The 13306-nt window shown below is 45.7% G+C and overlaps 1 protein-coding gene across 2 annotated transcripts in view; it reads left to right on the plus strand.

The window, feature by feature from the left end:
• The window catches only part of PTPRT (protein tyrosine phosphatase receptor type T), a 1083615-nt gene that overhangs the window by 428643 nt on the left and 641666 nt on the right, over positions 1-13306 (plus strand). The gene's annotated exons all lie outside the window — the stretch shown is intronic.

Consider the following 13306-nt stretch of genomic DNA (forward strand, 5'->3'; position numbering starts at 1 on the left):
GCACGAACCCGCGTCCCCTGCATCGGCAGGCGGACTCTCAACCACTGCGCCACCAGGGAAGCCCCATATGACTTTTTTGTCAATTTCTAATACAAAAAAAAAAAAAGGCCTGTTGGATTTTGATGGGGGTTGATTGCATTTAAGCTATAGATCCCTTTGGGGAAAACTGACAGCTTAACAATAATGAGTTTTCTCATCGTGAACATGGTATATTTCTTTACTTAAGATCTGTAGTAATTCCACTCAGCAAGGTTTTATAATTTTCATTGTTCAGGTCTTGTATATCTTTAGTCAGTCTTATCTCTAAATATCTCCTATTTTTGATGCTACTCTGAAATACATTTTAAAAAACCCCTCATGGGCTTCCCCGGTGGCGCAGTGGTTGAGAGTCCGCCTGCCGATGCAGGGGACACGGGTTCGTGCCCCGGTCCGGGAGGATCCCACATGCTGCGGAGCGGCTGGGCCCGTGAGCCGTGGCCGCTGGGCCTGCGCGTCCGGAGCCTGTGCTCTGCAACGGGAGAGGCCACAACACTGAGAGGCCCGCGTACCGCAAAAAAAAAAAAAAAACAAAAAACAAACAAACAAAAAAAACAAAAACCCTCAGTTTCTGATTTTTCATTACTAGTATACAGAAATACAATCGACTTTCCTATATTGATCCTGTACCCTGTAACACTGTTAAACTTAGTATGGCTATTTAAATTTAAATTAGTTAAAATAAATACAGTTCAGCACTCAGATGCCCAGTTGCACTAGCCACATTTCAAAGGTACAATAGCCCATGTATCTTGTGGTTACCATGTTGGACAAATGCAGGTAGAGAACATTTCTGACATTGCAGAGAGTCACTGGAGAGAACAGCTCTAGAGAGACATCACCTCCGGTTCAAGGAATCAGGAATATTACTTGAAAGAAGCTGACTCCTGAGCCAGTTACCTCCAACTTCATATACTTAAAGTTCTCTATCATCTCTTCTGACTCACATAGTTTGGAGGTTGGTCCTTAACCCATTCCCGGCACACTTTGATGGGAGTTCATAGTATCACTTCTCTTCTTGCATTTGAGCCCATTTCCTGCAATCGGAAAGTCCCTGGGCCGAGAGAGCGTATCTAGGAGCTTCTTTTCTTGCTTCTTAGCAGAGCAGTAGAATGAAAATAGCAGTAAATAATAATGCCTGCTCCTGCTGCTTCCTGGGTCTGCCTGCAGACCACAAGAGAGCACAGGAAACTTCCACATGTCACTCAATTATTACATAATGCCATTTATTCATTATAATTAGTATTAAAGTGCATCAGGCTCCCAGGAAGCTTTGTCATGTCAATGGCATTGCCTCAGTTGGGTCACAAGAATGAGAAGAGACAGTCACAGTACATTCAGCATCTTCATTTGGGTTTTCCAATTATATTATGAACATTATTGCTACAGTTCTGAGTTGCGTGCTCTAAACCTTGAGTCTATCAGTGGAAGGATGTTAAAGCAGAATGTAGTTGAAGTTTTGAAGGAAATAGAAGCACATGGTTTAGCACTCTTCCACTTCTTATTTATTTATCTACTTTTCAGTGTAAACCAAATCTTCTTTCCAGAACGTTTTTCAGGTGGCTTACAATGGGACGGAAGGCGTGACAGGATAGCATAAATTAAGTGAGGCAACACAAAATAGGAGGAAAATAACACGTCGGAGCTGGTCATAGGCTAAAAACTGCATCTCTGTACATCTGCTGCTTCCTGGTGGGTCACAGGCAGAGCCCACAGCACCATGGCCACAGACAGAATAAGGAAAGCTTGTCAGATACACAGTTCACAGTGATGTCCCTGAGATGAACACACACCAGTGGCTCCAGAAAATTCTGTCGTTCACACAGAGGCCAGACAGGAATTGTTCCCAGGAGTCCTCATAAAGAAAACAGTCTGTGATGTAGGGAACAGCATTTTCCACTACAGTCGTACTGAGGGCACACAAGTGAGTTTCATAGGCTTGTTTCCCATAGTGATGCTCTGGGTAAAAGCAATTTGGTGGCGGGGGTGGGTGCGTGGGAGGGAGGTGGGATAGGCAGTGTGATATGGCAGAGGCCTCCAGCTCTCTACCATCGCCATCCTGGGATACCTCACATGTATCTGGAGAGTGAATAGATTCAATAACTATTTCTTCAAGGAAACCACCAGAAATGTTGTCTCGCTCATCTATATTTCAGGAAATACTGGGAGGTAGATGGCTTACACTATGCTCTCTGGCAAAATGCCCGCTTGGCCAGTTAAGTCCGGGCTTATATTCAACAGTGTAGTTGGAAGTAGGTCAACATCTTTCTATAAAATATGAGACGCCAATCATGATACCTGCCACCCAAGAGACAATTGCAGCCCTGATCTGAGATGGGCGGGCTAAGGCAGTGGCGGATTTCTCATGAGATATTGCTTTGGATTTATTCCAGCGCCTAGAGGACCAGCCTGCAGACTTGCCAAAGTTGTGTTCCATATAACAGGCTGGGGCGCCTCAGCCTGAGAATTTCCAAAGTGAGTGAAACAGACATATTGTGGCCAAAATCCACAGGACACCTACAGCAGGTGTGCCTTTCAACAATGCTATTTCTTGCTGTAGCTTCCAAGATAAGCTGACTATTCACTAAGTCACCAAATGTGGAAACTTCTTTATCCAGCAGTTTTAAGTCAGGGAAATAAAGGCGGTGACTTTATTCTCAGAATAGTATGTCAGTGGCCCTTCTTTCTGGCAGTGGTTAGGGAAAAGTTGGTGGACTCATAGTTGGGGATAAATCCCTGTTGTAGAGAATGCTTACCTTCTTTTCTATAGAGCAGGGATCTACAGCCTGCTTGTCCTTAAGTGCTTTCAAATCATAAATTAATAAGTTAAAAAGGAAGACTACCCATACCCCTGTTTTGTACCCTCCTGAAGACTTAATATGCTCTTTAGAAGACTCTGTCTGCTAGCGCCAGCTTTCATGGAATTATAGTGCAAGTTTTGCATAAAAATCAACAGACAGGACCTGTGCAGAAATGTGTATACCTAAGCCTAGAACAATTGTAGTCTTTTAGGGAAAAGGTGGATAAAGGCCAATAAAAGTTATAAACAAGCTCATCTTGTTCTGGGATGATTTCTTCTTGAGGTGAAACATGTGGTGCCGTGGTCTCCGGTGGAAGGACCTCATTCATAACTTGCTGATTCCTTATGTGATGCGTTGTCTTGAGAAATCCAAACTTGTGATTCTTCAAGCATTTTTTTCAAGCGAATAGTTGGTGTGCATCCTGACTGGAATAACTAGTAAGCAAAGCAGCCTACAGTCTGGGGAGCCCTTTTGGAAAAAGGGAAAAAAAAAGAGCAATATTCAGGGTACAACTAGGTGGAACTGTAGTGACAAATTATCGGTGTAGCACTGTGAAAATGTACATGGTACATCTTTTCTGGAAGGTAATTTGGCAGTAGCTAGCTAACACTTTTAAATGTACATATTCTTCCGGCAAGTAATTTTACTTTTGGGAATACACCTAAGAAAATAACCAGAGACAGGGAAAAAATGTATATGCAAGTGTGTTCAACAGGCTGAAAAAGTGAAAACAACCTAAATGTCCAGCAAAAGGGGACTGATTAAGTAAATGGGGCCATTAAATATCAGGTTATAGAACTCTATTTAATGCCATTTTCACAGTATATATTTAAGTGAAAATAGCAAGTTATAAAACGATATGCCCAATGTATTAATTTTATATCAAAAACCAACCATATGTACACACACATATTTACACAAATATATACATACCTGTATAAATATACACATATAACACTATAAAACACATATCAAGACACTGAATAATTGATTGCGATGGTAGATTATGTATGCTTTTTATTTTCATCTTTACTCTTTTCTGTTTCATCCAAATACACTAAAATGAATATAGGTAACTAATATTAACAGAAAAAATGCTGTTAAAAGGAGAAAAATGACCACTTTTTCCTAGGCACAGAATAGTCTAAGGGTGGTAGGAGCCTTCACAGGGCATAGCAGAATTAGGGGTAGCTATTCCGACAGAAGCAGCAGCATTGGCCCCTGTTGAGAATATGGATAAAATTACCCTCAATCTGCTCCACCTCCTCAGCGCCCCCAAGAGATACTGTTCATTAAGGTGGAGGTTTAGAAATATTTTTGTGTGTCACCTGTTCTTTATGGAAGATTGCTGCGGGATCCATGCACTCCTCAGCGGCTCCAGGGCAGGCCCTGTCAGCCCCACCCCAAGGCTGACTTCCAGGTCTCCCTACAAAGGATTCACTCCATCGGAAGTCTGTACAACGAATAGCGTTCGAAGAGTCTCAGAAATGAGGCCGTGTGTCCTAAGCCTCTGCAGAGATCTCAGTAGGGCAGCCTACGTGTCTAGACAAATCACGGGCGTTGTTACAGGGAGCGCACCCTAACTTGGCAGGAAAAGGCTCCTGCCCTGGGAAGCCATCAGCACAGCAGCGGCCACACCAGGGCTGATGAGATAGGCAGATGTGTCAGTCCTCTGCGGCAGATTCTTCCGGTAAACCTGTTTTCCCGCTCCCCGCAGGGCTACTACTGGCTTGCAGGGCTGTGAGCGTCCTGGAAGCAGCTCCCCCTCCTGCCTGCATCTCTACCAGGTGTCCCTTCCTTGCGGGGCTTCTGCTGAAAACCTAGTGGTCACCCTACAGCTACATACTAAGGAGAAATTCACGCCGATACTCAACACAGCTGGCATGTATTGAGTGGTTACACATATGACGTATTTAATGCTCACAACCAGTCTTTCGGGTAGATGCTATTTGTAGCCCTGCTTTACAGATGAGGAGGCTGAACCTTAGGGTAAATGAGTCAGAGTTACCCAGGTCGTGAGCAGTAGAGGTGGGATTTGAATGCAGGTCTCTGTCTGCGTCCTGGGTGGGCTCATCCTTCCATGCTAACCTCATAGTCCTGCCCACCTGTATCTCCACTCCAGCCTTTCCTTCCATACAGATGGCTTCCTATTAAAAAAAAAAAATCATGTATTTATCACATAGTTACCCACCTCTGATTTTCACTGTACTACGTCCTTAAAGAGATTTGAGTCTCTCAAATCTGCAAACGAAATTCCAACACCCTTGGGCTTTTTTTCAAATTTCTGCCTTCTAGTTGCCTTCTTACAGCTCTTTTCCCCTTCTTGGCCACATTTCTTAAATGTGATGTCTACACTTGCGACGTGCCTTTCTTTAACTCCTGCTTCTTCCCAGAAGTGGCTCTTGTGAAGGACACCAGTGCTTTCCTTGTTGCTAAAGCCAGGGGGCAGGGTGGTGGTGGTGGTACTCCTCCCCCTCCCCCTCCTCCCCCTCCCCCTCCTCCCCCCATCCTCCTTCATTATTATATTATTCCTTATAGTTGGCTCTTCTTTCAGCATTTGATGATGCTGACAGCTCCCTCCTTGAAAATCTTCCTGCCCTCTTGGTTCCATGGCATCATCTGTCAGCAACTATGAAGGGTCTGAGAGTTTGCCTTATTTGCAAGCAAAGGGGTTAGGCTGTCCATTGCATGGTTGCAGGGATGCGGGCAGGAGACACGAGACTCTTGGGTCAGAGACAAAGGACTTTATTACTCATTACCCCGCAGGCACCACAAGCTTCATGTCTGCAACAGTTTCCCTTGTGCCCCCAAGTCCTGTGAAGATGATGTGAGGGTGGATCCAGGTGGGGTTTACACACAGCAGGTCTGTGTCATAGCTGGGGGACCCCACGCCTAGGATACCCCAATCTTTTATTATTACCTTTGAGATATAATTTACAAACCATAAAGTTCAGTAAGTCTACCATTTAGTGGGTTTTAGTGTATTTACAGAGTCATGGCACCATTACTCCATGCTCTGTCTTTCCTTCTTTTCACCTGTAGGGACCCCAGATTAAAACACAGCTCCTGTTGGGCGACCCAGGGGAGGGAAATCTAGCTGGGCTTTGGATTTGCACAGGGTTGGGTTCCCTCAGATTCGTCTGAAGCTGATGCATGGACCTCAGCCTCCTCCATCCTGTGCACCTCCTCTCTGAGGACCGTAGGCAACTCTGACCTGGAGCTGTCCCCTCACACACGTATTCTTTCCTCCTTTACTTTCTGATATTTCTTCTTCCTGTCTTCCCTCAGCCAGTCCCCCGTTTATGTGCTTCAGGATTGATCCAGCTCATTCCCGCCCCAGCACGTGGGAGCTGGGAGAAAGAGTGGTGCGCGAGGCAGCCCTGCTTCTTGCCCTCATGGAACTTACCTTTCGGCAGCAGAGACAGACATTTAGCAACTAATCACAGAGTTACATATTTTATCACACATGTGGCCAGGCTCCCAGCGGGGAAACGGGTCTGCTGAGGAGGTAGGGAGTAGGGAGGGTGGGGAGGAATTATGAGTCTCAGAAAAGTGCCCGTGGAAGAAGTGGCCTGTGAGCAGAGTTCAGAGAGGTGAACTGGAAATAGTCAAAGGGCCACCAGGCTACACAGGGCGATCGCATGTGTGCAGGCCCTTCACCACCTGCTCATCCTCTTTGCTCAGGGCTGACGGCTCCCTGTAGGGCCTATGCCAGGACCCTCCTGACGCTGCAGGAACTCTGAACCCAGAAATCAACCGTAAATGGGCAGTCAGCCATGCGTGCAGTGGGCTCTTGGGAGGTCTTTAGCATAGCGAATCAAAAATGATTTTATGGCCACTTCTATTTCTTTTAACTTTTAGTAAAGAATAATCAAAAGCTATTCTTTAGAGATTGCCAAAGAGGTGCAAATATGGTCTTAAGAGAATCAATGGGCCAGCTTTTAGCAAGTTTCCAAATGTCATGCCATTGACGCAGTATGACTAGAAATGAAAATATTTATTACGAATGAATTGTGGGAAGTTCACTGAAATATTTTCTAGCCAGGAGATTTCTGGAGCAATTAGAATAATTTTCAACTGGAAACGCTGGCCTCATTTTACTTGTGTGTGTGTGTGCGCGCGCGCGCTTGCGCCAGGAGCTCAAATCAGCACACGGAAGGTTTCTAGGACCCATGTGTTAGAATATCTCCTGTAAAACAGTCATAATGTCAGTTGCACACAGTTTCCTTTTATTAGAGACAGTAATGTTTCCACTTCTGCCGATTATAAATCAATTGCAAGCCGGCATGCACTCCGGCATGTCCGGAAATAATGACAGCCATTTTTGCAGGCTGTGTCGTATCTCTTTGTGAAGGGAATAATGTCCTGACACAGGAGCAGAGAGGATGGGGAATTGCAAAATGGTGAGGCTATTATAGATACCTTGATAGTCAATCAGGTAATATGAAACCAGCAGGCTTTCCATGGCATCAGGTGCTTCTCTTGTCTTCCTTTCTAGATAGTTCCTGAAGATAGAGAGGTTTTTGCCTGGGTGGTGGAAGGATGCACATATGCCAGGGTCAGAAATATTAAAGTGTGGGTATTTGCAGTCCATACTCTTGTAAAGAGTGTGTGCTCTCAAACCAAGCCGGCTTATTCCACATAACATAAAACAAGCTAAGGGAAGGTGGAATTTGAGTTGTTTTAAAAGAGAAAGATAAGCAGATGAAAAAGAAAGAAAAAAGAGAGGTTTCAAAGGGAACTGTTACCATGATGAATGAGGGAGACATGGGTATAAAATGGGATTAAGCAGGACCACAGATTAGGCTATAAAATGCCTTTGTTCAGCTTAAAACACATGTGCCCCCCTGGGTAGATGAATTGGAAAAAGGTTCGCCCTGTGGGCACATGCAGCCCCAAGGCATATAGCCTGGCAGGCAGACAGAGCCTTTGGGCAAAGAAAATAGGTAGCCTTCCTCCAAGTGGATTCGGTCAGCCTGTGGTCAGGACTCCTGCTTTGCCAGCAGAACAGGGGCTGGATTTGGGTGCCACACCCTTGGCCCACGGCTGGGCATCTTTGGTGTGGTGACCAATTGCTCAACCTCAGGGAGTGGCCTGGATTTAAGGAATGTGTCCATTCATGTGTTTCGTGATATTATTTGGCCCCGTTCTTTCCACTGAGGGCCTTAAGGTGACATTAGCCTTCAAATCTTGGAGACAGAGGACAAGGCCAGCAGCATCAGTGTCACTCTGGAACTTGTTAGAAATGCAGATTATCTAGCCTCACCCCTGACCTGCTGAGTCACTCTGGAGGTGATCGTTATGCATGCTAAGGTTTGAGAGCCGCTGCTTTAGACGGATGGAGTCGGGGTAAGAAAACCTCACCCAAGCCTAATAGCACATTGGATATGACACCCCTTAATAATATATTCAGAAAGTCTGTTAGCCAGGAATGCAGGAAGGTGCTTTGCCCCTCCTTGCATAGATACTTCCGACTTCGAGACCGCTGAGGTTTCTAGAAAGCTAAGCATGGATCACATCAGTTCCCAAACTGTTTTCTGTGGAGCAGTCATTTCCTGCAAGATGGCGTTTGATGTTCTTTGAACAAGCAAAGTGAGTTTCTGGAACACTGCACACTCTACCCTCCTCACACAGAGTCACAGGGTAACTGTGTGCTGTCGTGTACTGGCTGGCAGCTGGGCGATGTGATTAAGACCTCAGTGTCTGGAATCAGATCACCTGGGTCCACATCCTAACTCTGTCCCTCAGCAAAGTCATGTTAAGGTTTTGCTCCTCTTCCTAATATGGTTCATGGAGCAGCATCAGTGACAAGACTTGGGAGCTCGCTGGAAATGAAGGATGTCAGGTCCCGCCACAAACTCAGGGAATCAGAGTCTGCATTTTTTTTTTTAAATTTTATTTATTTATTTATTTTTGGCTGTGTTGGGTCTTCGTTTCTGTGCGAGGGCTTTCTCTAGTTGTGGCAAGCGGGGGCCACTCTTCATCGCGGTGCGCGGGCCTCTCACTTTCGCAGCCTCTCGTTGCGGAACACAGGCTCCAGACGCGCAGGCTCAGTAATTGTGGCTCACGGGCCCAGCCGCTCCGCGGCATGTGGGATCTTCCCAGACCAGGGCTCGAACCCGTGTCCCCTGCATCGGCAGGCGGATTCTCAACCACTGCGCCACCAGGGAAGCCCCCAGAGTCTGCATTTTTAACAGGATTCCCCAGGTGACTTGTATGCACATTAATTTGAAAAGTACTATTCTAAACCACGTTGCTTGACCTGTCTGCCTCAGTTTCCTTATCTGAAAAACAGTAATATTCTTAGGACCTATCTCATGCCTTATCATCCATGAGAATCACCTGGAGGGTCTGTGAAAGCAAAAATGGCCTGGCTCCCCCTATAACAGCTCCTGATTTATTAGGTCCAGGGAGGGGCCAGAAAATTTGCATTTCTAACAGGTTCCCAGGGGATGCTAATGCAGTAGGTCTGGGGCCCATACTTTGAGAGCCACTGCTTTAGATTATTTTAAAAGCATTGCTCATCCTCTGCTGACCGTGTTTTCCTCCTTGAAGGATGCTATTTCAATACTTGACTTTGTGTTTATGTTTTGCCCTTTTTGCTGTTTTGTTGGAATCTTAACGCCAGCCTGTAAATTCTTCTGGGCAGAAATTATACCTTCCACATTCCACACTCTGTCATTTTCTGTTTTGTTAAATAACGAGTACATTTCCAGTGCGATTAATAATAGAATAAGGAAAGGGGAAAAGACAACTCAGACTACCAACCCCAATAAACAGCCTCCGTAAATGGATATCAGCCCTGGAAATCTCATTAAAATTAACATTTCTCACAGGTTCCCAGGCGATATATGGATGCTGGGTCTGGGACCCACCCTTTGAGAAGTACTTTCCTAGGGATTTTAGAAGGATTAAGTGGATTCTATCATGTAAGCCAGTTAACACAGTGCCTAGCACAGACTGAGCACTCGGACATGTTCGTTAATGTGACTTTTACTTAATAAATGCTCAGACAAATCCCATTACTTTGAACAAAATATTTATCAAACTCAGTTATGGAACTTTATTCTCTGGGGGATAGATTGGCCTTTCAGAGGAAGCAGTGCGTTATTGCAGGGGTACTTGAGCTTCCCACATTGTCAGTGATCTATGGAGATCAGTTCCCAGCCCCCTGCCCCTTTTTTTTTTCACATAGATTCAGGAGCAGACTACCAGCAAATCTCAGGGCACTGGCTCATGGGCTTTCAGGAGACCCTATGTATAATATACTGGAGGAGGAGATAGAGATAGGAAGGTGCTGGGTAGAATGGATTCAAGTGTCTTTTATGAGCCAGTGCCCCAAACTGCAGGGTACTGTGCATGTTGGCTGCTAAAGGCTCACAAATCCTCCTTCCCCAGAGAACTATGCCCTTGGTCAAATGGGAACCGTTTCTTCCTCCCCAACCTGGCCATGACCTGTGACTGATGGGCGTGGAGTGCAGAAGCTGGCTCCTTACCTCCCGGTGGGATTAACTCTGGTACACTTCGTGCTCTGGAGCTCCGTGGAGTCAGGCCGAAGCCAGACCCCAGTTTCCACCACATCGTTGCTCAGCTTCTTTCCTCACCCTTTCCTTCATCCCCTTTCTCCTGAGAGCACTCAGTAAATCACCAGGTCTCAGACTCTGCTTCCTTCTGGGGAGCCCAACCTAAGACACCCTTCTGAGTGCCCAGTGGCAAATCTAGTCAATTGATTCATTGCCTCAGAGGGGCTAGAAGATGATTCATTTTAGAACAACAGCCATAGCTCTGAAAAACTTGCCACAAGAAGAAAGGAAGTATGCCTGGAACTTTCAGAGGAAGGATATACTTAAGGATGAAAAATACTACAGGAGCCAAAAGAAAATTTCCAACAAGCCAAAGGGGTGACATGGGCCTAAGAGTTTGATAGAATTTTCCACAGGCTTCTATGTGCATCATCTGTGTCATGCTCCTCTCTGGCTTTTCCCAGGACTTTGACTTCCCTTCACTGTCCTGCTCCTCTTTTCCTAGCATCCTAACATCTGCATCCCTGTGCACTTACATGGCACCTGGTATCATGGCTGGGAAGCTTTACTCTCCCGCTTTGCCTCTGGGTTGTGGTCCACTTCAGGCTCCTGGCATCTCCCCTGCACCACCCTTCTCTGTGCCCACTCAAACCTGCTCATTGCCTATGGGCTTAGGTTTCTGAGTCTTTTCCAGCTTCATGAAACCTCCCCTTGTTTTCTTCTCTTGCATTTTCTCTTCTGCCTCTGTCTGGGGCTGAGACAGTGGCTGGCACCTGTGCTTCTTATGCATTCTCTCTGCTTAAATCCCTTCTCCGTGTTGCCCCGGCATTCTGGCATCTGAGCCTCTCACCATTGCTGGTCTTCTAGAATCCCTCCCGATCTCTGCTCTTGGGCTCCTTGGCTGACTGCTCAACTGCCTTGACCTTGAGCACCTGCTTGCCCTTCCATCTGGGCTCATCTCTCTGAACTTAACCTCCGTTTCTCCTTGCCCTGGTCCATCACAGCCCTATTTCCTATTGTGGCTCTGGGCCCTCCTGCTTGTCCCTCTCCTGCTGTTGCCTGCTCCCGGTATGACAGGTGTGATTATCAAAAGGCCTATTTTCTAGAGATTTTATTAGACAGCCTGCAATTCCCTATCCTTCCATGGGAGAAAGCCTGGTGGTTCGGGAGCTAAACAGAAAAATCTAAAGTGTTCAAGGAGATGCACTGACTCCTCTCTGGTTCTGCTGGAATCTGACATCTTTAAGAAGAAAAGTTAAATAATACTGGAGGAGGCACCACAATAAAATTTAAACATGAAAAAGTATGAAAAAAAATTAATATTTTGCGCTTAATCAGTCCTTTTTCGTTTGTGTTAATTCCTCATTGCTGATGTAACAAGTTCCGCAAACTTAGTGGCTTAAAACAATGAAGATTTATTGCTTTACAGTTGTGGAGATCAGAAGTCAGAAATTGGGTCTTACAGGGCTAAAATCAAGGTGTCGGCCGGGCTGGACTCCTCTGGAGAAGAAGAGGGGAGAATCTCTTCCCTTACCCTTTCCGGCTTCTTGAGGCTGCCCTGCATTCCTTAGCTCTTGGCTCCTTCCTGCATCTTAAAGCCATCAATCACATCACTCTGACCTCTGCTTCTGTCACCACATCTCCTTCTCTGACTCTGGCCATCCGGCCTTCTTCCTCTTCTGCATATAAATCCTCTTGGATAATTCAGGATCTCTCGCCATCTGAAAATCCTTCATCACATCTTCAGAGTCCCTTTTGCCATGTAAGGTGATATATTTACAGGTTCCAGGGATTAGGATGTAGACATCTTTGAGGGGCTGTTATCCAGTTTACCCCACTTCACCTGGCTAATTTCATGGTTAATTTAGAGAGCTCCACTAACACCAGAATATACCTTCATGTGTTAAATGTTTTACAGGCCTTCTCATTTATTCGTCGCAGTAACTCCATAGAGCAAACACCAGTATCAGATCCATTGTTTAAATGAGGAAACTGAAGCCCAGAGAAATGAAAGTGCCTGCACAAGTGGTTTTGGCTTGCATTTGTTTTCCTATCAGTTATTGTAACTTGCTACTGTGAGAAAGGCCTTATTCAAACTCAGAGTATCACAGAAAGGCCTTATTTAAACTCAGAGTATCACATCTAAGATTCAGGATGGTAAAGACAAAAATGCCATGCTAGAAATGTTGATTCTAGAAATGTTTAGCAAGTCAGGAGGCTTCAGGGCACGGTGCTAGAAATGAAAAGAGCAAAGTCCTGCCCTCGGGGAGCTCACAGTCTACAGTGGGAAACACTCGTAGGAAGAAACGTGTGGGAAGTTTGCACCATACATAAGAGAGTGAGGAGCTTCCAGAAGGTGTTGTGACAGTCAGGGGCACTTACTGGAGATGCTAATGAGCCGAACCTGTGTGTTTAAGGGAGAGGGAGTATCTCCAGGGAGACACAAGGCACCAGGCAGAGGAAGAAGCATATGCCAAGGAGGAGAGGTGTTGAAAAGCCCCCATCCTCACTCTACCTGGAGGGACAGATTGGTCCCTGTTGGGGGGACTCAGAGCCTGTGGGTGGTGTACCAGGACACCAGCTGTTTATTATTACTTTGTGGGCTGTGTCTTCACTAACTTACCTGAGTCTGCATTTAGGGAAACCCTGTGGGTTTTGCTTAAGAGATGAAGGAAAACAGGAGGAAGGTTAAGGGGCCAACTGCCAGCCCCAAATGCAGATGAGCAAGGAGCCAAGGTGTTTAGAAGCGGCTGTGCTCTCTCTTCCTATGGCCAGGCATCCACCCTCTTGAATCAGCTCACTAGCAAAGTTTATTCTTGAATCACATCACTTGCAGAAACCAGCAATGGAGACTCCTTATTTTTTTTTATTTTATTTTATTTTTTTTTTTTTGCGGTACGCGGGCCTCTCACTGCTGTGGCCTCTCCCGTTGCGGAGCACAGGCTC

This window comes from Physeter macrocephalus, chromosome 14 (genome assembly GCF_002837175.3).
Source record: "Physeter macrocephalus isolate SW-GA chromosome 14, ASM283717v5, whole genome shotgun sequence".
NCBI lineage: Eukaryota > Metazoa > Chordata > Mammalia > Artiodactyla > Physeteridae > Physeter > Physeter macrocephalus.